The sequence below is a fragment of the Hyaena hyaena genome, unplaced genomic scaffold, assembly GCF_003009895.1.
Source record: "Hyaena hyaena isolate Hyena2069 unplaced genomic scaffold, ASM300989v1 scaffold_228, whole genome shotgun sequence".
NCBI lineage: Eukaryota > Metazoa > Chordata > Mammalia > Carnivora > Hyaenidae > Hyaena > Hyaena hyaena.
Genome location: NW_024080860.1, coordinates 2,230,699 through 2,243,102, shown reverse-complemented (window position 1 = coordinate 2,243,102; position 12,404 = coordinate 2,230,699).

The window sequence follows — 12,404 nt, the reverse complement described above, 5'->3', positions numbered from 1 at the left end:
GGCAGAAGGTCCTTGGAGGGGTCATAAGGTGAGGAGACATCCCTCCAGGGTCCCACCACCTCTCTAAGACCTCTGCATAATATGGGAAACCTCCTCATTCCCACTCCTGCTACAAGGGAGGTTCCCTCCCTCCCTTCCTACCACTGTGACTCACAATCCCCAGGGCAAAGGAAGGAGGCAGGATACTCCAGATCTTCCCCCTATGTCCACTCCAGTGACCTCCACTCCCCTCCAACACAACTTTCAAACAAAAGCCAGAGGAGTAGACACATGGACAGCTTCATTAGAAAATTTCAAATCGTTTCTCCCAGGCTAATCAAACCTGCTTTTCCCTTCCTTCTGCTGAAGTTTGTTCCCTCCTTCTCCAGAGGAAGACCCGGCTCCACTCTAGGACCAGATGATTATTTGGAAGAGGGATTTGTGGGACCTCCTGCAAACACGACGTTGACAAAGATCACCGATGCCCCTCTCCCCAGTTACCTTCCCTGCAGAGAGCCTCTGTGTTCTTCTCTCTCTCCCTCTGTTCTCCTGCTTTTAAATTCTTTCTATAGTTCTTGTTCTATCCCTTACTCAAGATTTTCTGTGCCCTTCCCCTTCTCACTTTTCTTGGGTCAGCTCCTGTGGATCTGGAACGTTTTGGCACCCAGCTCTTCTGTTTTTCCTGCCAGAGAAAGGGTCAAAGAGAAAGGCCCGTCCCCAAGTCCTGATGACTCCTCATTTCCAGACCTCTCTCCTTCAAACCAACCATCATCAAGATTTTTTTCTTTGATGGTGGGGAGTGGTAAACGGAGGGAGAGAAAAAGAGAGAGATAATCCTAGGCAGGCTCCATACTCAGCACTGAGCCCAATGCAGGGCTTGATCCCACGACTCTGGGATCATGACCAGGCCAAAATCAAGAGTTGGAAGCTCAACCGACTGAGTCACCCAGGAGCCCCCTAAATCCCCCAATTAAATACTCTGTCCCTCTTTCAGCCAATTATAATTGTCCCTTCATACAACCTACATTAAGCCTCATTAGCCAACATCCCAGGGACACCTACACCAGCTACTTGGTAGGGGATGATATTGGTTTGGTTGCCGATTTCTTATTAACAAGAACATGACGTAGGTTTGGGATCAGAGACAAGCAATGACACCAAGAAGTTTAGGGATACTCTTAGCTTCCATGCCATAAATATAGTTTACATGAACACAGCGTGCCTTCTGTAGGGGCAAAGCTTCAAAACAAGAGCCCCACCTTCCTCTTTCTTCCCAGTCTGATGCTTATGTCTAAGGTTCTTCCAGGCAACCTGGATGAGGTAAGACAGCATCAGGCCAAGGTCATCAGAACGTGGTGGAAGCAAAGACTCGGAGGATCCTAGAGTGCCTGCTAGAGCTACTAGGGACCATCAGGTTCAACCCAATTCTTTCGTGATGAGAAAACAGACCCCCAAGGAGGCTAAAGTCTTGCCTAAGGTGACTCGGCTTGCACAGAGCCAGGCTAAAAGTTAAGCTTTCTTGGTATTCAATGGAAAAAAGACAGCCTCTTTAACAGATGCTGCTGGGAGAACTGGACAGCAACATGCAGAAGAATGAAACTAGATCATTTTCTCATACCATTCACAAAAATAAACTCAAAATTGATAAAGTATCTGAATGTGAGACATGAAACCATCAAAACCCTAGAGGAGAAAGCCAAAAACAACCTTGACCTCAACTGCAGCAATTTCTTACTTGACACATCACCAAAGGCAAGGGAATCAAGAGCCAAAATGAACTATTGGGACCTCACCAAGATTAAAAACTTCTGCACAGCCAAGGAAACAATCCATAAAACTAATAGGCAACAGACAGAATGGAAAAAGATAGTTGCCAATGACATATCAGATAAAGGGCTAATATCCAAAATCTATAAAGAACTCACCAAACTCCACACCCGAAAAACAAACAACCCAGTGAAGAAATGGGCAGAAGATATGAACAGACACTTCTTCAAAGAGGATATCCAGATGGCCAACAGACACATGAAACGATGTCCAGCATCCCTCCTCATCAGGGAAATACAAATCAAACCACACAGAGGTATCACCTCACGCCAGTCAGAGTGGCTAAAATGAGCAAATCAGAGAACTCTAGATGCTGGCGAGGATGTGGAGACATGGGCACCCTCCTACACGGTTGGTGGGAATGTAAACTGGTACAGCCCCTCTTTAACACAGTGTAGAGATTCCTCAAAAAATCAACAATAGAACTCCCCTATGACCCAGCAATAGCACTGCTAGGAATTTGCCCAAGGGGTACAGGAGTGCTGATGCATAGGGGCACATGTACCCCAATGTTCATAGCAGCACTCTCCACAATAGCCAAAACATGGAAAGAGCCTAAGTGTCCATCAAGTGACGAAGGAATCAAGAAGATGTGATTTATCTATACAATGGAATACTACATGGCAATGAGCAAGAATGAAATCTTTTCATGTGTAGCAACATGGATGGAACTTGTGGGTGTTATGCTGAGGGAAATAAGTCAGGCAGAGAAGGACAAATACCATATGTTTACACGTATAGGAGGATTAGGAGTAATTTCATGGAGGACCATGGGTGAGAAAAAGGGGAAAAATAGTGGAGGAGTGGGAGGGCGGCAACCCCTGAGAGACTCTTGAATTCCGAGAACAAAGTGAGGGCAGATGGGGCGGTGGGGATTGGAAGGTGGGTGGTAGGCATGGAGGAGAGCACTTGTGGGGATGAGAGCTGGTTGTTATATGGAAACCAATTTGACAATAAACTATTAACAAATAAAAAAAAAAAAGTTAAGCTTTCCTGGCCCCTAAGCCAGTGGTGGGGAGACTGCTTTTTGGTGTATTTGGATCTCCAAACCCAGCCTAAAGAATAAGCAATTACTGGGTGTTTGGCAGGAGTCAGGAGTCAAAGTGCCCAAGGCCTAAGGGCTAAGAACCACAGATGAGATCATGTGAGGGAACCCCACTGCCCTCCACCTATGTAAGCAATTCCTGTACCAACAACAAGCCGGGGACCAGCTCAGGAATCAGGTTCCTTGAGACAGGCAGGAAAGATGAGTCTCAGAGAGAAAAGCAAGTTAGCTCTGGGCTCCCGTCTATATCTCTGGGCAACCTCACCAGCTGTTCCTGAGTCCCCAGGAAATAACAAGCTGGTAGTTCTGTGCTGACTCCAGCAATTCCACACTGCCCCAAAAAGGGACAGAATGTGAGCAACTTGTAGACTGGGACACATCCAACCAACATTTCAAGATATGAGGCATCGCTGGCCCTCCTTTCCTAACAATATGGGGGAGAGTATTTCCAAAGGGGGTGTCTATGTCTTTGATACCATTGTTTATAAGGGGGTCACCGAGAAGAAGAGCCTGCATATTCATCTCTTCCATTCCCTCCCCCCCACCCCCCAGGCACTTTTTTAAACTGTTTCCTTTGGCGAGAGGTCAGGGGGATAATGGGGGAGACACACACACACACAAAACAACTTCCAAAGTTTGACACCCATGGGGAGGTGGGAACTGGGAAAAAAGAGGGTCAGAAGTTCCAGGCCAAGCCAAAGCTGCTGGCTAGCCCCACAACCCTGGCCCCACACTCTGATCCCTTCCCATTCCCCAGAACAGCGCCCTCCAGCCTGGCTCCTTGAGCTATCATTCCCATAAGGTGTCTAGGCAGAGGAAGGGACAGCCCTGTGCCTCCAGGGCACTGTGGGAGATGTAGTTCAGGCACCTCCTGGACCAAGCTCTGGGAAGAGGGGCAGCATAGCCTTTGCCCTCCATATCCCCACATCCTTGGATCCATTCTTTCAATCTTGAATATATGAACGATCGTTCTGAGAGGGGTTGATTATAGTCCTCACTGGGCATGCTGGGAGCGCCCTTACCCCACCCCCACAACACCCCACATACCTAAAATATTGATGCCCTTCAGGTCAACAGCTTCTTGCAACTGGAGGAGGGAGGAGAGGGAGCATAGGGATCTGAGAGCAGATAAGCGGAGACAAAGACAGGGCAGCTACACAAAGCACCCAAAGAACAGAGGGGGAAGGGCAAGAAGGGAGGCAGGAAGGAGACAAAGGCAGACAGGGAGATGCAGGGCAAAAGGGGATGGGAGAGGGGAGTGGCACCAGGCATGGATATCACACACAGATACGACACCTTGTGACTCGGATGCCAAAAAAGTCCTAGCACTGCATACCCTCCCCAGAGAGACCATAAATAGAAAGCAGCGACACACCGTCTCTCCCCATGGTGTCCGATGGGGGGAAGGGGTCAAGGGGAGGAGAAAGCCAGAAAAAAGTATGGAAGAGAACAGAGACCCCGGGGACAAAGGTCAGGAGACAAGATGAAATGGGGCCAGAGGCAGGGGATGAGGAAGATACATCGACAAGCAGTGAGGGGGGGGGGGCGGGGGGAGCACTGCCATGGATTTGGGGATTGCATTGGAGGGTCTTCTCCAGTCTCCCCTCTTCCCCTTTCCAAGAGTGAGGGGTGGGGGAGGCAGGAGCGCGAGATTCCGAAGGAAGCTACTTGGCAAGGGTCCCCTTGGGCACCAGGTTCTGAGGACAGATAAGGGTGTATTAACGACGCGGTGGGTCAGGAATGAGGGACGGGAAAATGTCTCTCAACGACTTGGCCAAGTCCAAGTCCAGTTATCTAGGTGGCTGGGCAGGGAGGGGTTGGGTTGTAGGGGGCGCAGCGCCCCCGGAGGTGAGGGGCGGTGGTCTTCAGCTGCCCCCATTCCGCGGTGGAGGAGCACGCCAGCCCCCAGCCCTCAGGCCCTAAGCCCCCTACCTCGCCTGAACCGGAACCGGGGCGGGGAAGCTGAGACGCGGAGCGGGACGGCCACGGGGACAGGAAAAGGTCCCGGTAAAAGTGTCCTTTCGGAGCCCCGAGGGTCGAGTTCGGGGGACGAGGCAGGACCGGAGCAGTCCCAACTCGGAGGTGGAGTGCGAATGTAGGGTGTGCGCAGGGCTCAGTTGGCACGAGGGCGCACATACGGGGAGAGAGGGGAGAGATTCAGGGTTATAGCGCTGTGGTCACCTAAAGAGGCAAGGCTCTTCAGGGCAGGAGGGGCAGAGACCCCAGCGACGAGGAGGAAAACCGGCCCGGATCTGGAATGGAGGATCTGGAATGGACTCGGGTAGGCCTCAGTGGCGGGAGGGAGGAGGGCAGGTGCAAGGGAGGGGCGCCGGGGGAGGGGGCATGCGGACCCTGGTGCCCCGTTAGCTGGGTGGCGCCAAGCCTGGCCGTCGAGATTGGAAGTTGGATCTTAGGTGGGTGGTCCCCTGAGTTTTGGTCCTGGGACCGGGGGGGGGGGGTTCTGCTGGCTTAGTTATCACCCCCATGTCCCCAGCACCTGTATGCTCTGTCCCGATACCCCCTCCAGTCCCTCAGTCTCCTCACAATCCTCCATCTGCCCTCCTACCGCCAAATAAGTCAGAGGCACTGGAAAGGGCACGCAGAGCCCTGGGGACCAGATGAGAGAATCAGAAGAAAGAAATTGGAAAGTCATGAAGAAGGGGATGTGAGGGGACGCCAGGAGACAGAAGCAGAGAGGCTGAAGGCAGCAGAGCAGGAACAAGGCCAGTCAGAATGTACACCATTCCCGGGGGGTGCAGGGTAGCTTCGTCTCCCAGGTGCATCACGCTCAGCTGCTGACCATCAGGCAACCAGGCCGCTGCAGGGCAGCAAGAAGAAAGAAAACCTCCAGGGACACCCACCAACCCACTCCCTCACCCCCAGCACACCAACACACACCTCGGTGCTCTCTCTCCCTCTCTCTGCACCGCGTGCTAAACGGGTGTGTGTCGGAAGGGTGGGAAGAAGGGCCAAATGTGGACTTGGAGCACTGTCTTCAGTGAGCTGGTGGCCCAGGCTCTTACCTCTCTAGGAGCTCCTTCCCACCCCCACCCCCCAAAATGAGGTAAAAACCAACTGCAGTTACCACTGCCCACAAGGAAGGAACCAGGAAAGTGATAGATGGTGAAAGCCCTTTAGTGGCTGTAAAATGCCCCAGGGATTATTAATGTGTCTTGGGAGTGAGAGCCCCTCCCCCTCGCCCTCCCTCCAGGCTCTGCCCAGCTCCCATGCTCCCCTTTGCGCCCAGAGTGAATTTCTCACTTATCTCATTCCACTGTTTGATACTTTCCACTGGGCTGTGATCAGATGAAGGCTCATGTCATGTTCCTGGGCTCCCACACACATGGCCACAAAATAAGTAACTGGCAAGTCACTCAAACTCCACCCCCCCTCCTCCTCCGGCTTCTCTTAATAGGACTTCTCCCCATTTCTATTTTTTTCTATTTCTGATTTTTAATACTGCTAACGCGCTGCACATCTCACAATGCTGCAGTTAAGGTGGAATATGCTCAATTGTCGGAAAGCACCTCAAGACGTTACGGGAGTTGGAGGAAGAAAATCACTTGTGGCAGGAGGGAGATGCCACCAGGCTCTAAGCCCTCCCTTTTCACCAGAAGCCCCGCCTTCTGCTACCAGAAACTCTGAGATTGGACCAATGTTCTCCACGTTCAGTCCTGCCAACCAATCAGAATAGAAAGTTTGCCTGAGACCCATCAAGTCCAAACCACTCAGAAGGAAGTATCCAGCACTCATTGGGCATGTCAAGAACCCTCTGGTTCCCAAATCACCAAGCTCAGACTTCCAAAGTCTCAATTCCTCTGAGGGACTAGCAGGTGGTAGTGGTTGGAAGATGACTCATCTCCTGGCTGCGCCTCCCAGCCAGGAAGAACAAGAGGCTTTCAGCATCTTTAAGTGCTCTGAGGATGCACTGAGGATGCAAGGTGAGGGACATCACCCTGTGCTACTGGGCTTTAAAATCGGCCAAGGGTAAGACCCCTGGGGATGGAAGAGTGATCTGCTGGTAGAGAGGAAGACCTGGTTTCACAGGTCTGGGTTCCAGGGCCACCGTGTACCCCCTCCTGATGGTGAGCCCCAGAACCATCCAGAATGTTTACAGAGCACTTTGACTTATTTCTCACAGACCTGTAGAATGGGTGAGGCCATAGAGTGGGTTCTGAGAGGTCCCATGATGTGGGCCAGGGACACTATGAGGTTTTCTGACTGCAAACTCAGACCCCACTGCCCACTCACCCCTCCGAGGTCAGATGTACTGTGCTTCACAAGCTGTAAAGCACGAGACAAATGTCAGTGCTGTTAATGCTGGAGGTGTCCCTTAGTTGCTCTGAATTTTGTAAACCCTGTCTTATACCTTGTGGTCTGTATTGGCTTTGACCCTCACGCTGAGCTTCTTTATTTGGACCTTTTCTTCGGGAGAGAGTGTTGTTGTCTTTGCCTTCTCTCTAGAGAGATGGGCGTCACTGTAGGCAAGGTGCTGTCTGTTGTTTCTTTTAGGCCCATCCTCTGGTGCCAGGCCCTCCCCATCCCATCTTTCTCTCCCACCCCTCCTCCCCAACAGACCACTTTTTTTTTTTTTTTAATTTTTTTTAATGTTTTATTTATTTCTAGGAGAGAGAGAGAGACAGCGTGAGCAGGGGAGGGTCAGAGAGAGAGGGAGTCACAGACTGAAACAGGCTCCAGGCTCTGAGCTGGCAGTCAGCACAGAGCCCGATGCGGGGCTCGAACCCACGAACCATGAGATCATGACCTAAGCGAAAGTCGGACGTTTAACCGACTAAGCCACCCAGGCGCCCCTGGACCACTTTGGATCTTCTTCGCCACTTTCTGAACATCTCCGCACTCTGGGTTTCTTGTGTCCAGGACCTTCTTCCTCCTAGGTGTTTGGGTTTTGATTCTTCTCTGTGACCCCTTTTCACCCTCTGACTCTCCAAGCTCTGAGATCAAGGCTGAGACCCCTGCCCTCAACCCTGTCCAGTGACCCCTCTGTCTGGGCAGTTCCCTAATCTACAAGTCAAGTCTTGACTTCCCAGGTCGTCTCCAGCCATCTGTGGGACAACAGCTCTTGGCTGACAGCAGAGAAATAAACTATGCTTAACAGGAACTGAACAGGGCACCTCATAGGCATTTTGTCGTAAAGCCTTCATGACCAGCTCATCTACAGATAAGGAAGGAGACCAATGATCAGAGGGTTAAGTAACTGGCAGAGCCAAGTCTCAGAGCCAGAGAAGGTATAAAAGTCTTACTCAGGATTATAGCACCAAAAAGAATCATCCAGAATATCTCAGAAGGCAAAGGACCACAGATGCCACATACTCCTGGTGACTCCCGGTTTCCTGGTCTGTAAAGAGGGCATAGCACCTAACTTCCAGTCTAGGTTGAATAAGATCAAATGAATAAAGAGTGCCTGGCATCGCATAGAAATTCAATTAAAGGAAGATGTTACTATCTAGCCCACTGGAAGAGCAATTCTCACATGTGGTGCCCTGTAGCTTACACAGGAGAATTCACACATCACCAGAAGGCTGTCTTATTTATTCTCCCTTTGGGGCTGTCAGCCTTTACGGTATTTATGAACCAGGTGATAGAAAGCAGGGAAACCACTGAGGTGGACCATGAACTCCTTGAGAACTGGGTTGGTGTTACAGTTAACTTTATACCTTTGGCATTTTGTTCAGATCTTGGCACATAGTGAGTGCTTAATGAGTCTAATGTGAATCAATAAATGACTTTAACCGATTTCTAGAGTGAGGTAAGGAAAGACCACCTTCGATCATGTATCAAAGGTAATCCACTAGAGAGAAGTAGGATCAGACTCTCGTTATCCAACCCCAAGCCGATGCATAACCCAGCCTCACACTACAATTCTAAAGGTTCGGCATGATGGCTGTGCTTAGAAGTCCTTGAAAGTCTACCTCTTCTGTCTCCACCCATCACCAGGTTCCTCTCTCCAGGCTTCAAATGCCAACACCAGCTGCAATGTCTGTCATTCCTTCAGCAGACATTAATGGCATCTTCAGTGGGCCTGCTTGACCCACTTCTGCTCTCAGAGAGCTCAGTGGAGTTGGCCATCCACTTGTAAACTGGACAATATCTCATATAAACAAAAAGAGAACAGGGGCACCTAGGTGGCTCAGTAGGTGAAGCAACCAACTCTGTATTTAGGCTCAGGTCATGACCTCATGGTCGAGGGATGGAGTGCTGCTACGGGCTCCTCACAGAGTATGGAGCCTGCTTCTGATTCTCTTTTTCCCTCTCTATTTGCCCCTCCCTTGCTACCGCGCACACTCTCTCTCAAAATCAGTAAATAAACATTACAATAAATAGAAAGGACAGTAGGGGCGCCTGGGTGGCTTAGTCGGTTAAGCGTCCGACTTTCGCTTAGGTCATGATCTCGCGGTTCGTGGGTTCGAGCCCCGCGTCGGGCTCTGTGCTGACTGCCAGCTCAGAGCCTGGAGCCTGTTTCAGTCTGTGACTCCCTCTCTCTCTGACCCTCCCCTGCTCACGCTATCTCTCTCTCTCCTAGAAATAAATAAAATATTTAAAAAAAAAAAATAGAAAGGACAGTATAATGAGGCCCCAGAAGCCCCACTAGCATATCTTGGCTTCAAAAAGTATCACCAAACTCAACAAAGACCCAAGGCCTTAATCCAATCCCTGGTAACTGAGGCCTGTCACCAACCATGTGAGTCAGTTTGGACGCAGCTCCTTCACTGTAAGCCGAGCCTTGAGGTACTGCAGTCCTGGTCAGCAGCTAGAAAGCATGCCTGAGAATTCTAGGCCAGAATCTCTAGCTAAGCCCATCCTTCTGAAACTGTGCCATAATCAATGTTTGTTCTTTTAAGCTGGTGGGTTTAGGGGGTATTTGCTCTGCAGGAACAAGGAACTGATAACGTTGATAGGTATTTTAGACTCCTTTTAATCTGTAGATTTCCCTTTCATCTCTCCCTTTCTGCAACTGTTTGTTGAGGAAACAGTAAATGTCCTCACAGTCTGGAATCTGCTGATTCCACCTCCATTGTGGTGTCTGATTTATTTCTCTCTCCTCTCTGTTTCCAGTGGCCTGGGAATTAAATCGACATGCCGTGTCCAGTATGGTAGCCATTAGCCACTCGTGGCTATTGGGCGCCTGAAATGTGGTGGCCACAACTGAGGAACTGAGCTTTTTATTTAATTAATTTGAATTACATTTTAAATAGATCCTTGATCCAGTCTTTGGAAAACATTAAAAAAATTTAAATTTTTAATAATCTCTTCACCCATCATGGAGCTGTAACTTACAACCAAAAGATTGAGAGTCACTCGCTCTTTTGACTGAGCTGTCAGGCAACTTTGGAAAGCTTTTAAGTATGTTTAGAATAACTTTTTCACTTGTGAATTTTATAAACTTCAAATACAAATCAAACATTTTCCATGGATGTTTAGCGTGTAAATTGAAATAAGTTTTCTTTTTTCATTTTTATTTTTTCCGAAATATATATATATATATATATATATATATATACACACACAGAGAGAAAGAGAGTCAAAGAGAGAGCAGGGTAGGAGCAGAGGGGGAGAGAGAGAATCTCAAGCAGGCTCCACACTCAGCGCGGAGCCTGATAGGGGGTTTGATCCCAAAAACCCAGGATTTCAACCTGAGTCAAAATCACAGTCAGACACTCAGTAAGCTTCACCACTCAGGTGTCCCTAAATTGAAATACGTATGTGTACAATACAAACCAGACTTCAAGGACTTAGCCCCAACAGAAAGTATGTAAAACATCTCATTATTATTTTTATTACTTATTGAAAGAATAACTTGGACATATTGGACTAAATATGAAAATGCTATTAAAATTAAATCTACCATGGGGCGCCTGGATGGCTTAGTCGGTTAAGCGTCCGACTTTCGCTTAGGTCATGATCTCGCGGTTCGTGGGTTCGAGCCCCGCGTCAGGCTCTGTGCTGACTGCCAGCTCAGAGCCTGGAGCCTGTTTCAGAGTCTGTGTCTCCCTCTCTCTCTGACCCTCCCCTGCTCACGCTGTCTCTCTCTCTCTCCTAAAAATAAATAAAAAATATTAAAAAATTAAATTAAATTAAATTAAATCTACCAATCTCCTCTTTATTATTTTATTTTATTTTATTTTATTTCATTTTATTGTTTTTTAGTAGGCTGTGAATCCAAAGTGGGGCTTGAATTCTTAACACTGATATCAAGAATCACAAGCATGAGGCACCTGGGTGGCTCAGTTGGTTAAGTGTGTGGCTTTGGTTCAGGTCAGGATCTCATGGTTCGTGGGTTTGAGCCCCTCGTTGGGCTCTGTGCTGACAGCTCAGAGCTTGGAGCCTGCTTTGGATTCTGTATCTCTCTCTCTTTCTCTCAAGAATAACTAAACTTAATGTTAATTTCTTCTTGAGAGACAGACACAGAGAATGAGTAGGGGAGGGGTAGAGAGAGAGGGAGACACAGAATCAAAGCATGATCCAGTCTCTGAGCTATCAGCACAGAGCCTCACAGAGCCCGACACAGAGCTTGAACTCACGAACCGCGAGATCATGACCTGAGCTGAAGTCGTCCGCTCAGCTAACTGAAGCACCCAGGCACCCCTCAAAAATAAATAAACTTTAAAAAGAAAGAATTGCCGGCTCTATCAACTGAGCCAGCCAGGCACTACTCTTGACAAAGAGGTTTTTAAAGTAGTTACTACCAGAGAAGCTTAAATCATACACTGGCTCACAGTCAATTTCTTCCTGAGGATCGGATTACACTGTTTTGGGAAGGACCTATTCTTCCATCAAAAGCTCAAATGTACTTTATATTGTTGGAATCTCAAAAAACAATGATGCTCAATCCAGTCCAAGGCTGCATTCCATTCGGTGTTTAGTTGTTGCAAAAGGGTGGTAACCTTCTGCAGCCATTCTGTTCTGCTGTACTATGATTACCCTGAGGGTAGTTTGTCAAGGACAGACAGGGTGACTGCTTACAGGGTTTCCTTTTCTTGGTTAATTTTCAAATGAACAAATTGATGCATTAGCACCTTTCAGTGGTGATCAACTCTTCTTTTTAGAACCACTATGACCTCATGGACTTTTAAACACGTTTAATGGGATAGAGTTACTGTCCTCTCCTGATGTTTCAGGGTATCTGTTGTTTGGATAAACTGGTGCTTTACAGTGACACAGAAGGGTCACAATGGATCCTTAGAAAGAGCTGTGGGGATGCAGAGGTGGGATGTGCTTAACCTGCCTGGCAGGCTGGGAAGTTAAGGGAGGTGTCCTAGAAGAGGGACCTGAACTGAGTTGTAAACAGTCTTCTCCAGTGGATAAAGGACAAAGTCCCGCCAGCAGGAAAAGACAGCCTGAGCAAGCCCAGAAGCAAGCAGCAGCCTATTTCACAAAAACAGCGGTTCTAAGTTGTATCCATCCAAAGAGGGGGGCTGGCCAACAGCCAGGGGGAGGGGGGAGATAGGAAGTGGAGGGAGATTTTAAGCCAGAGTGACACATTTGCCTTGTGAGTAGAAACAGCCCTCTGGTGGCCACATGGAGGATGTCAGGG